At 40.0% G+C, this 19,652-nt stretch overlaps 1 long non-coding RNA gene across 1 annotated transcript in view; it reads right to left on the bottom strand.

Moving 5' to 3' along the window:
* Window positions 1-18,858, bottom strand: part of LOC136790013 (uncharacterized) — a 37,001-nt gene extending 18,143 nt beyond the window's left edge. The window contains exon 1 of the long non-coding RNA XR_010829082.1: window positions 17,264-18,858. This is a non-coding gene — a long non-coding RNA (uncharacterized lncRNA). The remainder of the gene's footprint in view (window positions 1-17,263) is intronic.
* Between the last annotated feature and the right edge of the window lie 794 nt (window positions 18,859-19,652).

Consider the following 19,652-nt stretch of genomic DNA (forward strand, 5'->3'; position numbering starts at 1 on the left):
AAGAACGTCATATGATTGGAGCAAGATTTTTTTTCCCCAGCAAATTAGTGATTAAAATCAATTTATTCAGTTCAGTTGATATTCCTTAGTCTCTCCCATAGCTATACCAAAGAAAGGCATAACGGCAGAATCCTTTTCATTTTTTCTTTATAGTATCTTAAATCTCCACAAGCAGTTCAGAGATACGTTAGAGCATACAGAATACTGTTGGCATACAATCTCCACTCTGCACCTGTACATAACCTCTCTGAAGACCATGAGGGAAAGAGTACCTCCAAATATGCTACTACACTTGACTATTTTTTTCCTGAAGCATGTTAATGAAAAATTCAACGAGCAAAGGAAGAAAACATTTCCATTATCACATATCTGTGCATTTATTTGCTTGCTCACTATAGCAATGGGAAGTTGCTGCAATCAGAGATATACTTTAAAAAGACAACTATTACCTAGTCTAAATTATGATATTGGTCATCCAAGTTTTCAAAACACATGAAAAATAATGCAGAAAAAGCCTGGAGCTTCCAGTTTCATCAGGAAATGTGGTTAATTTTGGAATGACAAATCTCAGAAATAATGGCGTGGAATAGAAGCTTTTTTCTAACAGAGCAACATTTTTATTTCAAAAATTATGCCAGTAACTTCATAACCAAAGGCACATTTGTCTCTCCTGAGCACCTGGATGCCACAAGCTTTTATTTTAGTTTTGGTCTTCACTTCCTTCCCTCATGCTGATTTTCAGCCTGCTGTGGGAGACAAGTGGTGTTGCAGTGTTCTTGAAAGCAGAAAGAATCAGCTCTTCTGATTTGAATTTACAAAGCAAAATGTTCTCCTTTTCAAGCTCCGCTCCGTGCTTCGTGTACCTTCATATGGTTATAACCGTATTAATTTATTTTCTACACTTTCCCTTATCTCTTCTCTCTTTGGGGTTGCCACATCTCTTGCTCAGACAGGCATGAGAAGGAAGACTCATCATTGCATTTAGATAGCATTAGAGGAAATATCTAGTCATATCTATAGCTCAGTGTCATACAGATCTTCGTGATTCATGAGTTCCTCATTGCTGTGCCTCCATGGCCAGGTAGGGAAGCAGCTCTAAAGCTCTAGTTATGATTTGTCCTGTTACTCAGAGTAATTGGCTGCTAAGAGAGGAGCCTAAATTGCTCCTTTTTGCAAGGGTAAATATCTCACACAAGACCCCTGCCCCCACTCTAAGCCCTCCAAAGGAGGATACTGTAGCTCTTTTCTAGCACACTGCAATTTAGTTACTCCTCTAAATAAGATATTATGTTGAGATTTCCCCACTTTGGTTTTAAGCCACCTTTTCATCATCTCTGGAGACAGGGGACATGTCAGATCATGAGAGGGCAAAGCCAGAGCAGCCTGCACCCTCGGTAAATTTTTGCTGGGAGAAAATATCACCAGGCAGCATTTTTGGAGGTACAGCTCAGAGCACGAGGCAGCTGCTGTCCTGGTTTCAGCATTTCAAGAGCTCCCACATGGCACAGCTACCTTACCGCCCTTCCCCTCTGCAACACAGCACCATTAACCAGGCACAGCGGAGGAGTGAGCCCACGTACATGGGATGCATACAAACTGCTTATTGTCTTTCTGTCAGAAGCATCACCAAATAGTCTCACTTTCTCCAAACAAAAGCAGATACGGATTGCAGAGCTGGCAAGGAAAACAAACAACAACCCTGTTTAAGAGAAAACACTGCCAGATGCCATGAGTAACACAGAACTAGCACCAGGCAGATATTGGGTGAGAGTAACAATAGTTTTAATACGGGGTTTCTTACCTCTGTCTGTTGATGAGAACAGTTAAACTAAATATGCTCCCCCCCCCCCCTTTTTTTTTTTCTTTTTTTTTAATGGAGAAATGTATACTCTCTGCTGAGTACCTCAGTGTAATGACTCTTTGCATTCTGTCAACTTAATGCAGTAACCTAAATATCACTGAGCAGGTTGGGGTCTGGGCCAGTCTTAATGAGATAATATCTCATAAGGGATTGATCCCACATACATTTAAGGGGTCTCACAGCTAGCTGTTTTGCAATACGCTGCAGAATCTGCATGGCAGTAAAAGAAACAGAGAATCAGTAAGACGTGTGAAGAAATGCAGAATACAGAGTCTTAGTCCCCAAGACATTTCATGCTCTGTGGATCGCAGACTCTTGTACTGGGCTTATGCAGTCATTTATTTTTTTGTCTGCCAAGCATGGGTGACATCATTTGACAGTCAGTATGCTTACTTATCGGTTTTCACAAAGTAATGCTTTTGCACATTTTTCTTCATTATAAGCTCTGAACAAGTGAGGTGCAACGTTCCACTTAACCAGCTTTTGCATGCAAACAGCAGCATCACAAAGCCAGGTTGTAGGAGAAAATACAATAAGAAATAACATTTTAAAAGCAGTACTGCAGGAGCAGGGCAAAAATATATTTCCTTAAGTGATATTTATCCTTTTCAAATAGTTCACTTTGTGCCGTGACAGGAATGAAATGTATTCCATGGTACAAAATTGTTTCCTGGGAATGAAAAAGTGATTGACATCTACGTTTGAATTACTGTGAATATGTGGAAAAAATGGGATTTTACACATTGACAAAGCCAATCAGAGGTTTGAAAAGCATGTTTATATTGGGAGAATTTTAGCTCAGAACAACCTAGTTTTTAAAAGCAACACGGTCTTCATGCAACTGGCTCTAGTCAAGAATAAAGCGCCATTCAGCAAGAAGGAGCTGATTTAACAGCTTAGTTATTGATGACGCTGAGTCAGGAGTCTGTGGATTTAAAGGCTTCTTTTGCTTCGTCACTGGAAGTAGGGAATCAAGCGTAATAAAGAAGCCAAAGATTTCTGAGAAACATGCACTGGAAATGATGCATTTCCGAATAAGACGAAATTTCTGTAAGACAAATGATAGATCAGGTATTGAAACCCTTCCTTAGCTATAACTCATCTCCTAGCCAGGCCAGTACTGCTTCAAGCCAGTCGAGCTTCCACTGACAAAATAAAAACTGCTATCTGTCCCACACCCATCCACTCCTGGCAACACCAGGAGTGTGTGCATCCCACCAGTGCTGGGCACTCACCATCTTTGAGAGTATTTGCTAAACTGCAGTTTTTGCGTCCTCACATGTGTCGGGTTGGCAAGTACTTGCTGTCCTGCATGAAGCTGCTCCAGCAGGTGAAGGTGCAACAGCCTAAACACTCACTGTGAGCAGAAGCACAGCCTTCATGTGGAAAAGACTCCAGATTTGTTCACTCGCCCATGCATTTAACTAACACCACTGCAGTGGAAGCAGCATGTGGGTAAGTAGAATAAAATAACTGAATAGAGGAGAGCGCTGCCTCTAGTTTTCTCAAATAGAAATTGAAACTACATTGTGTGAAGGATGAAAGAAACTCTGCTCTCCAATAGAAACATCCAAAGGACAAAGACAAACAGGAGCTCATATTGACAGGGCATTGTTTGGCCACAAGATCAGCCTTTTGCATTCACAGCACTTGGGCTAAATTATGTATTCCTATTGCCTGTATTGTCTGCACACTACCAAACAAATTATTTTATTCTTCCTCTCTCCAGAAATAAAGGCCACAAGCCTTCATAGTTCTGAGAGAAATTTTTCCCCCCTTTAGACTTTTACTGGGCCATTCCTAATAAACCTTTTTACACAACTACTTTACCTTCCAACCGTTACAGTACTGTACAATTTTCAAGAATAAAGTGACCATTAGGAGGCATTAGCCAAGAAGTGAGAACCCTAATTACTTCTTCAAGTAAGCAATAAATGAAAGCGGCTGAGTTTCCGGAGGGTCAGCACCTCTGCAGTCATTTTCAATACACCTTTACTACTGTTACCTACTTTTATACTAGATGAAGTGGAGCGCTAAATGTAAGGCACTTAGTAGCATTAGTCCTACTGTTTTGTTTTCTTCCTTAAGGAAGACCTTGATCTACCCCACAGCCTCACGCTCACTCTGTGAAGAAGCATTGAGAGTGTTGACTTGTTACTGTAAAATATCTTTCGCATGTGCAGTAAAACTTGTATGTCCATATGGCCTCCAAATGGTCCATGTCCAATTGGGAAACAATGGGGATCTGTTCTTTCTTAGATAAAAGAGTATCAAAGACTGTCTGACTTGTAGAGATAGGTCTGGTTTCTTTTACTTTTAAGTGTATGCAGTTTTCTGGCTCAGTAGGAGACTAGCTGGGTGCTGCTTTTTTCAGGTTAAACAATGTCGTCCTTCCTTCAGTATGACTTGATTTGTTGTACCACTGTCTGTTATGTGTCAGTTTTGGAGAGGAAGACAGTGTTCCCCAGAGAGCAGGTGCAGCTTTGCTCCCCACAGACCCTCCACAACCAGAGGGAAGTTCAGAACTCTCTAGCATAAAGTACTCTTGGCTGCTCTATTGCCAATGTATATATTTCCTCCATGTACGGGTTGCTTTGTCACCTAGCCATTGTTTTAGTTTATATATATATAAATATAGATATATTTTTATACATTATATATTAGTTTATATATATATGTGTGTGCTTGTTTTTTTGTTGTTTGTTTTTGTTTTTCAAATGCCACTGTATTCATGTACAAGATGTGGGTGGTATTTTTCCCTTCTTCTCCACATAAATATGTTCTATCCTGATTACAGCAAGCCTTTCGGGAATATTATAGGATTAGGAGCTCCTGAGAAGTGACAGTTAAGTACCTATCATTGGGAATAAGTGAATCAGACCAATTTTCTTTCATTTTTACTTTCAGCCAAATAATTTTTTAGGACAAGGCTTTTTAATTGGATGTCTCGGCACTGAGATAAACACAAATTTTGTTTCTCTGCATAAAGAGAATATATCACAGAGAAGATGGTAGAGTGCAGTAATACTGTCCATTACATGGATATATCTTTCTAGCTCACACTGATTCTCTGCATCTGCCAGGGGTTTTAACACAAATGAAAGCATATTAGCCTCAGAGGTGATCCAGTCAGGAGCATATATTCCCTAATTAGCACTTTGATGCAGTTTTGTCCAGGTAACCATACGTAGCTTTAATCATAGCAAGCCATTGTCTATGATGGTCAGTAAATCCCTAGTCGTCTTTTCATCTTAGAGTCTGATATCTCAAAGATAAATGCCTAAAAATACTTTCTTTTTATACCTGCTTACTAGCAGGTGCATTATGGGAGGCTCACCTTGATCCCTAAGATGCAGAAATTGCTTGGAACAAAGACCCAATAATAATGTAAAACCTTCTCCCAAATGTATCTATTTCTCTGATCTTTTCTGGCTTGGCAGGAAGTTTGCTGACAGAAAAAGAAAAAGTGAAATTTTATTTAGAGAGAGTGTTTGTAGACCAGACCCCAACTTCCGAATGTCTGTCAGAAGCAAAAATGTTATAAATTCATCATACATTAATCATATATACCCACCAGGGAATTTTCTGTTTCTGGCCTTATCTGTCATAAAGAAATTCACATAAGCCAAATTATTCCATTTATTTTAATATTAGAAAAAAAAAATTCAGTTTTTGACTCCATGGTTTGTGATGCAGTCAGGCTGACTCAGAAGATGTTGGGAAGGTACAAGCTGGGTCTGTCCCTGAGCTTCACCAGGACTCCCAGCTGCTCACATCACACGATGTAGGGCACCATACCATAGGGTTTCCAAGACCTCATTGTAAGCCCACAGCAAGGATTGATTTCATGAGGCTGGTTACAATGACTAGTACAGCCATCCGTACTGCAGGACCAATCTGTTGGCTCGGATGAGAATTACTGTGGCTTGGGAAAGCAACATTGATTGTGAAGTGTCTGCTAAGGGCTTTGATGCAAAGAAGAAATGCTGGGTGATAGTGCAAGGTTGAATATTGTTAGCACGAATCTGTTCAGACAGAAACATGGTCAATGGTTTGCTTTTCACAGTTCAGTTAACATTTATTTCAAGGTTGAGAGGAAAACACTATGGAAATTTCCAACCCACTCAGACACTGTGGACTCAGGAAATTCTTTTAAGACCAAAAATCACACAAACTATGTAGTAGGATCTTTCTCTTTAGAAGCAGCGAGCAAGAGAGTGTGCATTACATCAGGCCAGCAAATCAAATGACACGGGACTAATGGAGCAGCAGCTTTGGAGGCAGTTGGCAACAGACTTCAAGAGTCTGCTGGATGTGGTGTGTGTCAGGGGTGGCCAAGAAGGTCCCGTTCAGAGGCAGCAATTACCCAGAGCAGATGAAAGAGCAGAGAAATGCTGTGAAAGGGTGGTGGGAAGAGAAGATGCAGGCTGGGCCTGGGCTAAGAGGTGAGGGACATGGCTGCTCCTGTGGCTGGGGAGGGCTGGGGAGGGGAGAGCTGTCAGTAGCCCAGGGAGGAAGGTTTGAGACAACTTACTGGCTGTGACAAATGGGTAGCAAGCACAGATTACACAGAGAAAAAGAAAGAGGAGTGCTGGGGATGGCCGGGTCAGCCATTTCCTGAAGCAGCTGCAAGCAGCCACCCCAGCCTAGGTACTGTAGTGCAGCCAGCAAAAGGGGACGAGTGAGCTAATTAGTGGCTGTTGGAAGGAAAAAAAATGGCAGAAAAGCCATGCTTCATATGGAATCCAATCCAGTGTTCATAATGATCCCTATTCATCTCTGCAGCCTCCCAGTCAGCCCCACAGACAGTGAGGAGAACAACAGGTATGGGAGTCATGTCAGTGTGTGGCCTCCTGTATGGGCTACCAGTGTACCCCGTATATTGGTCCTGCTCTGTCAATACACCTCAAACTCCTTCTTAAAATTCTTTATGCTCCTAGTCTCGGTTGTTGCCCTTGGTCTGCTACATGATTCGTTCCCTGTGCAAAGAAACCCACCCCCCCCCCCGGCCCCTCTAAGGCCTGCCCTTCGCTGAAGTCCATGCCTCCCTGCCCTCACTGTTGTCACTGGCTCCAAGAACCAGGTATCGTTTCTCCTCTTTTCCCCTTAGGACTGTGTGTGCTGCAGCAAGGCCTCCTTTTAATCTTCTATCCTCAGTAATACAAACCTGGATTTCATCTCCAGTCCCTGGATAATCAAGATATTTCAACAGCTGTCAGTTTCTGGCAGAAGCCTATTCTAACATTTTTTTTTCAACAACATGTTTTTCATAGCTGGTTAGAAATATGCAATATTTTGTCACAAAACCAGCCTCATTTGCAGGATTTGAATGATTTTTTTTTCTGTTTTACAGTTACCTTTCTCTATATTACAGCTTAGAGATTTTTTTTTCTCACTTTCTTGCTGCTGTTCAGCACTTTTGCTAACGATGTTAGAGTTTTATCCACCACTAACCCCATATACTGCACTTCCTTAATGTCTCATAATGCATGACTATTGAGTGGATTTTTTTTTTTTGTTTCCAGACTCATTACCTTACATACTTTGAAACCTATAAACTACTTATCTGTCTGTGGCTCCTAGACTGTATATTCTGAGTTTTGCTGCCCTCCTTCTTTGCTTTGACTGCCCCTTCACTTTATAACATCAGTGAATGTAATCCACTTACTGCATCTTCTTTCTTCCAGGTCACTGATATAGAAAGTGAAGAAAATTGATCCTCATACTAATCCTTGTGACTCTCTTTTAGTCACATCCTTACATGTTAAACTTTTAACATTCGCAGATGCATCTTAAAAAATACTCATGCTACTTTGTAGCTTATTAAATTTAGATATCCAGAGAAGGCGAATATAGAGAAATAGAATAGGAAGATGGGGCATTACCTGGTAGCCGTCAGACTTTTCTATTGTACCAGAGTCCAACAGTCTCCAGCCCTCTCACACCTCCATGTGCCTCTCTAGCCAGGGGCAAGCTGGCTGTGGGGAGCAGAGGCTGATATGTATCCTGCTCTGGGCTTACATCTCCTTGGTGAGTCTCACTGTGAATGGCCCGATGAGAGACTCCCTCCTTTTTAATGTTCTCGATCATGTGTTGAAGTTTCTGGAGGTTTAAAGCTGTCTTCTCATCCCCATCTCTGATGTGAGAGAGAAGTCTTTGTAGTTTCTAGCAGAAAGCTGTCATCAGCAGGTGCTAAAAGGGGATTTCTTTTGCATCCCTGTAGTCAGATGTAGAACACAAAGAACCTGATCTTTTTCTACATAAAAATATAGTTAAACAGAATGTATAGCTTCCTGTTATCAGATATTTTTTATTATCCAACCTAAAAAAAATCCCATCAGTGGATTGTTAAGCACAAGCTTCCTTTTGTGAATCCATGCTGACTTTTTGTAATTAAATCATAATTTCCCCCTTGCCTGACCCTGACTAGCATTTAAATTTCTTCCTACTGCTGCAGTTAGACAAGCAATGCAGGTCTCTTGCTTCAGAGGGTTTTCAGTCACCTTTCCAGAGGAGAAAGGCAGCCTATCATCTAGTGCAGTGGGCTGAGACTCTGGAGACCTGGCTCTAAACCCAGGCTCAGACAGGTTTCCTGTGTGAATTTAGACGATGGACCTGACCTACCATATGTTCTAGTACCACATTTCTGAGCAGAGATAATAGTTTCCTATCTTTCGGGAATCTTGTGCAGATAACTGTAAGGCACTGAGATCCATGAAAAAATAAGTATTAAATGATTGGCACGACAATGTAGAGTTTCTTTATCAAATGGTCTTGGCTGAAGATGGAACTCCTCAAAGGTTGTAGGCATCTAACTATGGATTAGACATCTAAGCAAATACTTTTGAGGCATTGGACCCAAGGTTACATCATCAGACTGGTTTTAGCAGGGGGTCCAGCCTCTTTAAACAGAGCTGGCGAAGTAACTGCTGACACTGCTGTAACTCCACTGTAAGTGAAGATGTCTTTGTAGAGACTTGTCTCTGCGGTCGCTCAGCCTGAGCTGAGCAGGGGCTGCTGGCAGGCACTGTGCTCCACTGGGGTGCGGTTCCCATGCTGCCTTGGCACTGGCTCCTGCTCCCTTTCTCCCAGCCTCCTCAGGGGGAGGACAGAGCAAGTGCCTTTCTCTTTAAAGCTGAGGACCCGCTCAATCTCCTTGGCTGATTTTCAGAAAGATGTACAATACTGGAGTAACAGGAAGGCTTTAGCTGTAGAAAAATAAAGTAAAAAAAAAAAAAAAAAAAAAAAAAGACTTCATGCCTGCTATTGTATCACATTCATTCACCCAGTCACCCCACAGCTAACATTCCTCTGGCAGGACACCCTGTCTCCAGCTTCTTACCAAAAAAAAAAAAAAAGAAAAAGATTCCTTCACTAGCAGTGCATAACATTATTAGGTCTATTTTGCAGATGGCCTGGCTTAATAGAAGTAAAATTGTGTCTTTCTTAGGATACCTGAAAGTGCTCTGTGCTGAGAATCCTGGATTTTGTCTCTTTTCTTCAACTCTAAATTTCATTTACAACCAGGAATGAATTTGTCAGGCATGGACAAAAGAGACCGTATCTTTCTCTTGAACATTGGCTAGTATTGTATGTATTTCTGATCACATAGTGGGGGAGCAGCTGCAAACTCCTCATCCTCATCCCACATCTCAGATGTGTTCAGCCCTGCACAGTATTCAAGAAGTTTCCCTTTTTTTTGTTGTTGTTCGATTTTGATTTTAATACCAAGTTGTAACCTGCAAATCTGCTCCAAAGAGACCAGGGTTTTTGCTAAAACATGCAAAGGTCATTCATCAAACAAATAGGTTAGGAAATGGTTTGGATGCTTAAGAACAAAGAATTAGTCTGGCTACCAAGACAGACATTTTGAATGAGAACAATTTACTATGGAGGGCTGTGCCTTGAGGAAGGGGATAATGATAAGTGTTAGGATCAATTTTGTTCACTTTCTGTACCAACGAAAAAATAAAGAGGCAGTAAGTGGATTCATTTGCTGTTCAATTGTGAAGTGGAAGTCAGGACAAAAGAGGAGGGCAAGGAAGTACAGACTGAAATGATGAGGAGCTGGAGGAAGAAAAGCAACTTAAAAAATTCCATCTAATGTAAGCTTTTTAGCAGGAAACAAAAATAAACACAAAGGAGATATGCTATGCACTCAAAAGTCATAAATGATGAAATGGGTGCATACAGTGAACTTGGATACACAGGTGCTGCCATTATGGATGTATGTTATAAATCTGTAGGGCACTAAAGTGATTACTCTTTCCCCCATGTCTCTGAATGCCATATTTTTCCAGCATGCTGGATCCCATCTGGCCTCAAAGTTCTGTCATTCTTCAGACATTTCAATTTCTTGATTACCTGTCAGGTTATGACCCTCAATTGTTTTTCTTTTTAATATCTCTTCCTCCCCACTTGGGAGATGTCCATGTGTTTCTGACATCTGCCACCCATCCCCCTCTGTAAGCCCTATGACAAAGCACTAATTAATGTATTTATTTCAACAGCGTCCTCACCTCCTTTCAAGAAAAGACTCAGACTTTCTCTCAGAGCACCCATTCCAATCTGACTTCTTATATTTGTGCTCTTACATAGTTTACCTTAACTGTCTCCATGTTTTTCATTAGGAAAGAATGGCCTTTGAATCCAGAGGGATTTGTCTTCAAGGTCATAGCTGAAGGTGTTATGCAGAAACTACTTCCATTACATTACATCAATGGATAAACTTATTTTCAGTTCTGCCAGGACTGGTTCAGCCACAGCCATATCCCATTCCCTGATCTTTCTCTGAGATTCTGAATAATATCAATCCCACTCATTCTAGATAGAAAGGCACCCATGATTATGAAAAGTAAACATTCTGATGTTAGTGGAAGAATCCAACAGCAAATTTTAAGTCTGGAGCCTGATTTCCATCTTCCTTTTCACATTCTTCTCGTTTTAATGGTTTAATAGCATGAGAAACATATGAGGAAAATCTTGGCCTAAGTAAATATACAGACAGTGTGAAATTTTGATCTGAATGTGCATTCTATTCCTTCATCCCTTCTGATGACAAAAGATTGTTCAGAACCTAGGGTTTAATTTGCATTGCCCCCACTGTTTCTGTGTTATTTTCTGTGACCACAGCCACCCTAAGTACCTTTATTTATTTATTTATTGTAGAATCCAAAGCTCAAGCTGAACTTCTGCTGCTGCTTGGTCAAGGACTTTCAGTGGAATTCAAAACAGCCAGAAGCTGAGTGAGGACTTATCAACGACAATCAACAGAAAGGGCAAGGGGAAGATGGTAGGACTCTGGTGTTTAGTACCCAAGTTCTCAGCTTCCCAACTAAATGAACCTTTCTCTCACCAAAATAATCATTCTTCCTCCTTTTTTCCCCCCTCTGGTTTAGCTGGGTCTTGATTTCATCTTAATTTTGACAGATGCCATCAACTATCAAATTCTCTGTATTTTGTGGACAATCTGTTTTTTTTCCAGTGTGTGCTATCAGTGGGATCACTCCTTTTTAGGATCTAGTTGGGGAATGCTTGATAGTAGACCTTTAATGAGTTTAAGTATGGTCTACGTGCCAGCCTGCTTTTGATGGACAAGGTGGAAGAGGCTTTGAACACCGACAAAACCTTTGTCTCTAAGGGAACTTAATTTGCACAAGTTTAAGTGCATAATTCATTTTGAGAATCCAATTTTTGGACTTAGCTGCCTAAGTTCCACTTAAATCGCCCTTTGGGTACTTAGGTAATTTGGGGGGATTTGGGATGAGTAGTTGTTTTATTTGTACAGCTGAAGTGATAGTGCTGCCTAATACTATGAAGATTAGCATATAGAATATACAAGCAGTAATACGTCTTTCACTGTACTTATTCCCACCTCTTCCACTGCAATGGTATTTTTCTTAATTCTTATTAATGACACTTACATCATTAATACATAAAATTATATTCTATATAAAATTGTTTGAATCTCTTCATAATTAAGGCTGTTAAAGCAGCAGATGAAAGTGGAAGAGAGATGTCAGCTTTGTAGGAAATTAAAGAATTTTCTTCATTTGTAAATAACCACAGTACTCATAGAGGTAACATTTATATTAAAGTATTAACATTACAAACAAGAGCAGGTTACAGTGCTCTGGAAGTGAACTTGGATTGCAGTGTGGTCATACCTGAAATGAGAGTTAGTTTAGGCCAAAATTATGCCCTCAGAGGTTTACTAGTTCCTCTCTAAAAGTCTATCCATACAGAGATTAAATCCATACATTGAAACGATGCAGTTTATAGTGTTCAGGAATCGGAGGGTTTTGGAAAAGATATATCAATTTACATCATTCGATCATTTTATTTGATAGTCAGGCAGTATTACAAGAAAACAGGGCTGATAAGCAGTTGCTTGATGAGCAGTAGGCTTCAGACTGCATGCCTTAAGTGGGGATAATTTGGAAATACTGATATTTCTTTTGGCTGTGGCCTATAATAATGAAGTGTACAGGATACTGCTTTAGTTATCTCATTATCTTACAACCCCAAGCAACCTTCTGACATATTATATTGATTAAAGCAGGAGAAAGTTGGGCATTTCTGCATAATTTATGCAAACTCAAACCAACAATTAGAACAGCTAATTAGATATTGGTATCTGATTTTATAATAATCTGGGAACTAAGATAACAGAAACAATACACACAAGTCTTGTTTGGTAATAAGGAGTTTGGTTTCTCTAGCCTAGCCATGATCATTAATTTTGCTGTGTTTTGATTTAGTGTTTGTGTTAATATATTCCAGTATGTCTGAGGATATGAAAGTAACACCTGGTGTGCTCTGTGCAAATGTTTCTCTGCTTCAGGAGAAAAGCCAAAGGGGACATGCAGCTAAACCTAGAGCATCATTATAAACAGTCTGGTGGGGATAAATGCCCATAATTTCTAAGGAAAAAAAAAAAAAAAGCCAATGAAAATGTGTGGCTTTGTTTATATATCTGTATATAGGTAAAGAGAGTGTAGGGGGTAGTTCAGAAGGAGCATTTATGCTGAGAAGTTTATTTGGTGTCTATTTGAACAATACATGGGGTTCTACACGCAGGTTTTTGTTTACAGCTATGTTCAGTCTATGTTTGCAATTTGTTAGTGGAGGCAGTAAGCCCAATTAAAAGAAAAACCCTCTGTGCTCAGAGTTTTAATTTTGCTGATATTCCAAGACTGTCAAGATTTGAGCATTCTGCCTAGATTTAAGCATGCCAGCATCAAGCTTTGCTAGGCTAGAATGAAAATAAAGACACTGCACTGCCTTTTATTTCCTTAGATTCAAAACTGTCTCTTCTCTCTCTGTGAACAATGCTCATCTCCTTATGCAGAACTGAGATCTGGTAACTCACATAGTTAGCTTATTACACACCAAAAAAAGGCTCCAAGAATAACAGGCAGGGCCACTGACCCCGAGACACAAAAGCAGAACATTGTTCACACCAAGCCAAGCTGCTAGATTGCTGGAGAAATGTGGCATAAACTCAGTCAACTTTAGCAAAGACAGAAGTATCTACTTTTTAATTTCAGTACATAAATACATCAATGTCCTTTGAAGATAGCTTTTATTCTATTATGCCTTTTCAAGAAAGGTTGGTAGCTGAATCAGACCCTTTATCAGATGGCATTTCCCACTGGTACAATACCTACAGATGAAAACAAAATTAATCTGGCCCTATCGTTCACTTTATTAAATTCATCTTTAAAATGGGAAAGTGAGCCTACCTTTATGTGACAGAAAGCCAGGAAGATTTGTGCAGACTTCCCATATATCTTGCACTTAATAGGTAAAAGCATCTTCTTTCCTATGTCCACCCACCCCATGAACATGTGCTTCCCACTCTTTTCTACTTACATTCATTATTATGCATCCTTGTAAGCATTTCTAGCGTTATTAACACATGGAAAACAGAACTTATTGCATTCAGTGTATCTCTATATATATGCATCTCCAGCACAATAGGGTGTGGCAGATCTTCAGCAGGGATTTTCTAGCCCTTGAGGTGAATGCAGTGGTTGGTGGAGCTGACAGGCTACCTACACCAGCTAATTTACACACTGCTAAATGCCTTTTGGGGAGCCGTACTGGAAGAAAATGAAAACCTTACTCTCTAACAAGTCTTTCTGCAAGACAGTATAAGAAAATGATTACATGCACCATGAGTCTGTGAAACCTCAAATCTCAGTTTTGGATTATTCAGACCTAGGATTTTGACTGATGCCCACCTCTGTATAAAAGCTGAAAACCTAAGAAGACTTTGACCTATGGCAATAATACCTTCTGCTTCTTGAATAGCAGCGATTCAAAATGGATTCTAGGATAGTCCTGTCTTATGACTTGGTCCCATAACCCAGGCTGTCAATTTGAAAGGGCCCCTTTGCCAATGAATAACATATATACTTACCTATATAGAGCAAAGCTATTTAAAAAGAAAGAATGTGAAAATGACCACAAAAATTCAGGTTAAATGTCTGTCTAGGTCAGTCAGCATGTCACCAACAATGGCAAATGGCTTATGGCCAGTAGGGATGAAAATGTCAGTCAAAGGTGAGTATATGGTGACATTTTGTATAGCGTTCCACTTTTCATCAATCTGCAGGTCAGGGCACTCCTGAACCAAAGGAGGTTTCTTCCTTTTGGATGGACCTTGATGCTGCTTGCTAAGCACTTTTCTAAAAACTTCTTTAAGCCCAGAAATATCCACCATCAACAACAGCCTACAGGTATGTGTTCCATTGCTTTAACTATGCTTTATAAAAGTTGTCTGATCTCACTGTGCTTATGCAAGATTGAGTCCCTTCGCACACACACTGTAAGTCACATTTTTGATTTTCTGCAAATGTGAGGAGTGCATAGAGCTCCATTTAGTCTTAAGAAACCCTGGCTAATGATCTAGGTTGGTGAAGAATTCACAGCCAATGTTGTTGCTGCAGAAGACCTTTTGAGAAACAAAACCCCCAAGGGTTAAAAGAAAGCAACTTTATGGGAATATTCAGCTGATCACCAGCCAGCTTACATTTACAGATGGTTAACAGGGCTCCAAATTCACACAATGCAAGAGCAGAAAGGTCTCTTTGGGCCTCTCTCTTTCCCTGTATCTACCACCTAGGCAGACTTTATAAGGTACAGAGGATAGGGGAACAGGAAAACTTACTCAAAGCCATCATGGACACCTTTTTGGAGAGCAGTAAAGGAGAGGTAGCTGCTCCTGCACCATCTCCAAATGCCAGTCAGCGCCACAGGAACATGCCTGGGGAGAGTGCCATAACTACAGAGACAACTCACTCATTTCCCCAAGGACATTTCTAGCCTGTTCTGCCTCTGCAAAGGCTGGGACAATAAATGCTGCATAAACCCTGAGGAAATGCAGTAGTGGCATTTGGGAAGGTTGTGGTTGCTTTCCACAACCACAACTTCCAGTGTCTGGATTTCAGCTGCTGACTCAGTGCCCAAGTTTTTCTACAAGATGAAGTGAGGCTGATTTCAACTTTCGGGTTCGATAGATGGTGTTCAAGGTGCCCCATACAGGCTCATAAAATGGTGGAACACATTGTGGATCATCTCCATCTATGTACATGAGATGTTACATTTTGGACTACATTCAGTGCCTTGAGGCTAAGGGGAAGGAAAGAGTTATGACAGGCTTACTCAGGCTTGGAGTGGTCTGTGTGCAGTCAGCTGTGTCCTCAGTTATGTGAGACTGGTTGCTGTGAATGTACTGCATATTCAGGCATGTCAAAATTTGTGAAAAAATGACTTTTTGTGAATGTTTGTGGAGGAGCTTATTTGATGTGATCGAGTACGATATTTTCATTCCACTAAAATGTGTGTGTACGTCTATATTTTGCAGTATTTGATCAGTGTTGGAAACAGCCAATTGAGCCACCAATTAGGTTTATTTTAAAAAGTGCAACCAAAATCATAAAGCCAAACAAGGCAGAATTACAAGCAAACCAGACAGTTTCTCTCTTCTGCTAAGGACCTTTGCAGCAAGCTGTTTTACTGTACCTATTCTTCCTCATAACGGTATCCTTTTTCTCCAGGGGATCATTTTAAGCTTTAGAAATTGCCGAAGTCATCCTAAAGCCATTTTTCCTGAAGGCAGTATTTAAATGGAAAAGAATCCTCTTCTCTGGATTTAGAGTGTGTAAAATGCTATCCTGATCCTACCAGCCTGAAACCTGCAGCCCTCATTCTTTCCCAAAACTCTTGCATTTGCAGAGACCCACTGAATGCAGAAATGCAGTGCATGAGCTTAGCAGCGTGCCCATGTGTTTTCCATTATAAGAAGGGGCCTAAGAAGCCATTTTCCTTGCACTTTCCAGAGGAACCTCCCTTTTAGTAAAGAGTACTTAATCTGTCGGGATGAAAATTACAACCAACTGAAAATCCACCCAGAATCTTGAGACAATCCCAAACTGAGCATTTTCAGACACTGAATCTTTTCAGTTACTTTAAAAGTATATATATATATATATATATATTTTTCCATCTGTGATGGCTTTGCCTGTCTCCTGGTTTCTTCCCATAAAAAAATTCAGGATTGCCAGCATACCACAAGTGATCCTGTGCTTCAAATATTTCCTGCCTGTTGGGAAGTAGTAAACATGATGAGAGAGAAAAATTGTCCCTGAGAGATTTTCAACCTAATTTTGCGGACTTAGGATATCTGATTGTCCTGGGAACTCTGTGCTTGCAGTTCCCATTAACTTCAATAACAGGTGCCTGAATATTTCTAATGCCCATAGGTTCACATATTTGTAGGGGGATGCAGATAAGTTTTGGATAAGCATATAGCAATTCTCAGGCTAAACAAAGCAGAACTCATTGCCTCTTGCAGTTCACCTATTGCTACTTGTTGTTAGACATAAAGTAAGGAGGTGATGAGAATGTACCAAGCTGATCCAAGAGAAAAACAGAGGATGGTGTTCACTTCCAAATGCATAATGACCTCTGTGTAGGACATGGTTTGCTATTTGTAAACACTCTTAGTGTATGTACTGCAATTTCTTCACTCAGTTTCTTAAAGTTTGGGAGGAAAAAAAAGGGGGGGGGAATGAAGGTCATTGACCTTATCCTCTGTTTTCAGAGATTTGTTTGCTTAATCCAAGCCACTTTTCTCATTCCCTCACCTCTTTTTTGGTTCTTGTTGGGAAGGTATCCCTATCCCACAATAAACTTGCTGTGATTCAGAAGAAAGGAAGCCCACAAGTATCAAAAAGTACATGACTCACTCTTCCAAGGAGACCTCTTGCTACTAACGTAGTGCAGTGGTTTTAAAACAACTCTCATGAGTAGGATGGTAGAACAACTTTTCTCTAAAAGTTCATGTTCTCCTTTGCTGGTGACAAATAAATAAATAAATAAATAAATAATACTTACTTTGCATCTGATGGCTTCCACTGAGCAAATAGTTGTGAAATGACAAATCAGCATGTCTTAGCCCTGCACAGCAAGGGGATGCACATATGTGTCACTTCCCCAGTGCCCTCAGATCAGGGAAAGCCATCCCCAAAGCTGGCTGCGGGCTTACCCGCAGATGCAGCCTGTGAGTTGCACATCCATGTCAGGGAAATGGTGTTTAGCAGCAGCTGCAGTGCAGCAGACACTCAAACTGAGATGACTATATTTAACTTAAGGAGTTGTCAGCGAGAGTCTGTCTGAGTGGGATGAGTGCAGCCTTTTTTTTTTCCCCTTTTTCTCCAGTAGGGAAGAACATGTGATGCTCATGTCCATCTCCTCTTTGACTTCCTGGGTTGCAGCCTTTGGCATGCCAGGATGAAAAGTGCATGTCCTTAATATTTCTGGGAGAAAAACATTACAGATTCTTTCCTACTGAGAATTAAAATTGCGGATTCAAGATTTGATTCATAAAGTGAGCATTACAACCCTGTCTATATACCCAGATTAATCCAAGGGGACCCTGGTCATGTAGCAATCATTTATTTCTGGCATGTTAAATGATCTAAGAAGTACTTTTTTTTTCTTTTCTTTTTTTTCAGTTGAGTTTGGTTCCTTGCTATTTAGTCAGTTGTTTTCCTGTTATCACTGAAGAAAGTCTTCAGAAGGATTGTTGTAGAAAAAATGCCTGATAACAATACTGGAGCTGATAAAGGGAGGTAGCCTGAGAAGCTGGTTTTGATAGATGCAAAGCTAATATTCAAGTACTTTTTATTAAACAAAACAAATAAACAAGCAAACAAAAAGCCCTGCAACATGCCTGAGTATTGGATATGTAAGAGTCAAATTTTTACTCTTTATTTTGATTCTTTTTATCTCTCGTGATTTTGTTTCTTTTTTACCTCCTTAAAAGTGTTGATACACATTAATGATATATTAACGCAAAACTGGATAGGGCAGTCAGAATGATAAAATAGGGTAATGACAATGAAATAAAATGCTTCAAAAAGAGACGTTATTTTAATATTTGTGGTTTTGATCTGGATCTAGGCTAGTGTGTCACTGGATTCCTTTTTTATCTGTTCATTTCCTGAGTCTCCTTCCCGCTTCATTAAGACATCCTTTAATTTGCATTAAGCAACTAGAATCAGGCACTAAGAATCATATAATAAAGGTGTCTTAAGAGTTGGGCAGTTCAGGTACTTGCTCATAAGTCTTACATTGCCAATTTTCTCTGAACTCTGTGGGATAATGGTGAGATATTACTTAGTTTAAAATAAATAGGAAATCATAACATGGGCCATGCTTCTGTGACTCTGAAAGACATTGAAGAGGTTTTTATGCTTTTCTGATATAAAAGTATTCTTTTGATTTGTTAGATTTTCTTGCCCTTTAACTTCAGATGTATCTTGAATGTCAAGCTTGATTTTTTCACGTTTTAGTCATGTGCATTCATTTAGTGAGCTCAAATAATTTTCCTGCCTTTCTGGTTAAATTATGCCTTTTTTAAAAGGTGTCCTTTCGACAAATAGCAGTCTTAGTTAACAAGAACCAAAATTTACAGACAGACTAGTACTTTTTTTTCCTCCGAAATCTGATTGCCATGCTCCTGACTTTCTTTTGAGTTGAATTTTTATAAATTTTAGAGAGGAAGTGTAGATACTGATAGTATATATAAGCTTATTTATTTATTTATTTATTTATTTATTTGGTATGTACTGATGATTAGCGGATGGACTACAAGTTGAAATCAATTATTCCTACAGGAGCTTTGGAACACTAGTTACCCAGTGGCTAGATCTGTTGCAGATACTCTGTTCTACGTTTCAAAGCACAAGCATTGTAATTCCCCTCAGTGAAGGACTGAGGAAAGTGAGTGAACTAAATTCATCCATTTGATGCAAGGTGCAAAATAGCTATGGGATATATAACAGTAAGAATCTAGTGATGGGGAATCCCTGTTGAAGAAGGATCCCTGGATGATCCCGGGATGATGCACATCTGCTGAACCTCCCGCAGATGTGGCCCTGCTGGCTGGACCACTGCAGCAATTTGTGTCCATTAACAGTAGATGAGTAGATGAGAAATCACAGTGGTATAACATGTTAGATTGAGAAACACCAGTTAGTTGAGATATAGCTGGGACAGGGCAAAATCAGTTCTTTTTTTTTTTTTTTTTTTTTTTTACAGGGCAGGTAAGGAAAATCTTACTAAATTGCTATATATTTTTTTCTGCAATTCCTGCCTGTAAAAGTTTTAGTTCTTTGCCTCATGCCCTTGTCCTACCCCATAAAATGGATCTTTCACAAAACAATATCTCCAGCAATGCATATGGGTCTCCTTTTTGGGCCAATACCGGCAGCAGGTTCAC

Source organism: Anser cygnoides, chromosome 2, assembly GCF_040182565.1.
Source record: "Anser cygnoides isolate HZ-2024a breed goose chromosome 2, Taihu_goose_T2T_genome, whole genome shotgun sequence".
Taxonomy (NCBI): domain Eukaryota; kingdom Metazoa; phylum Chordata; class Aves; order Anseriformes; family Anatidae; genus Anser; species Anser cygnoides.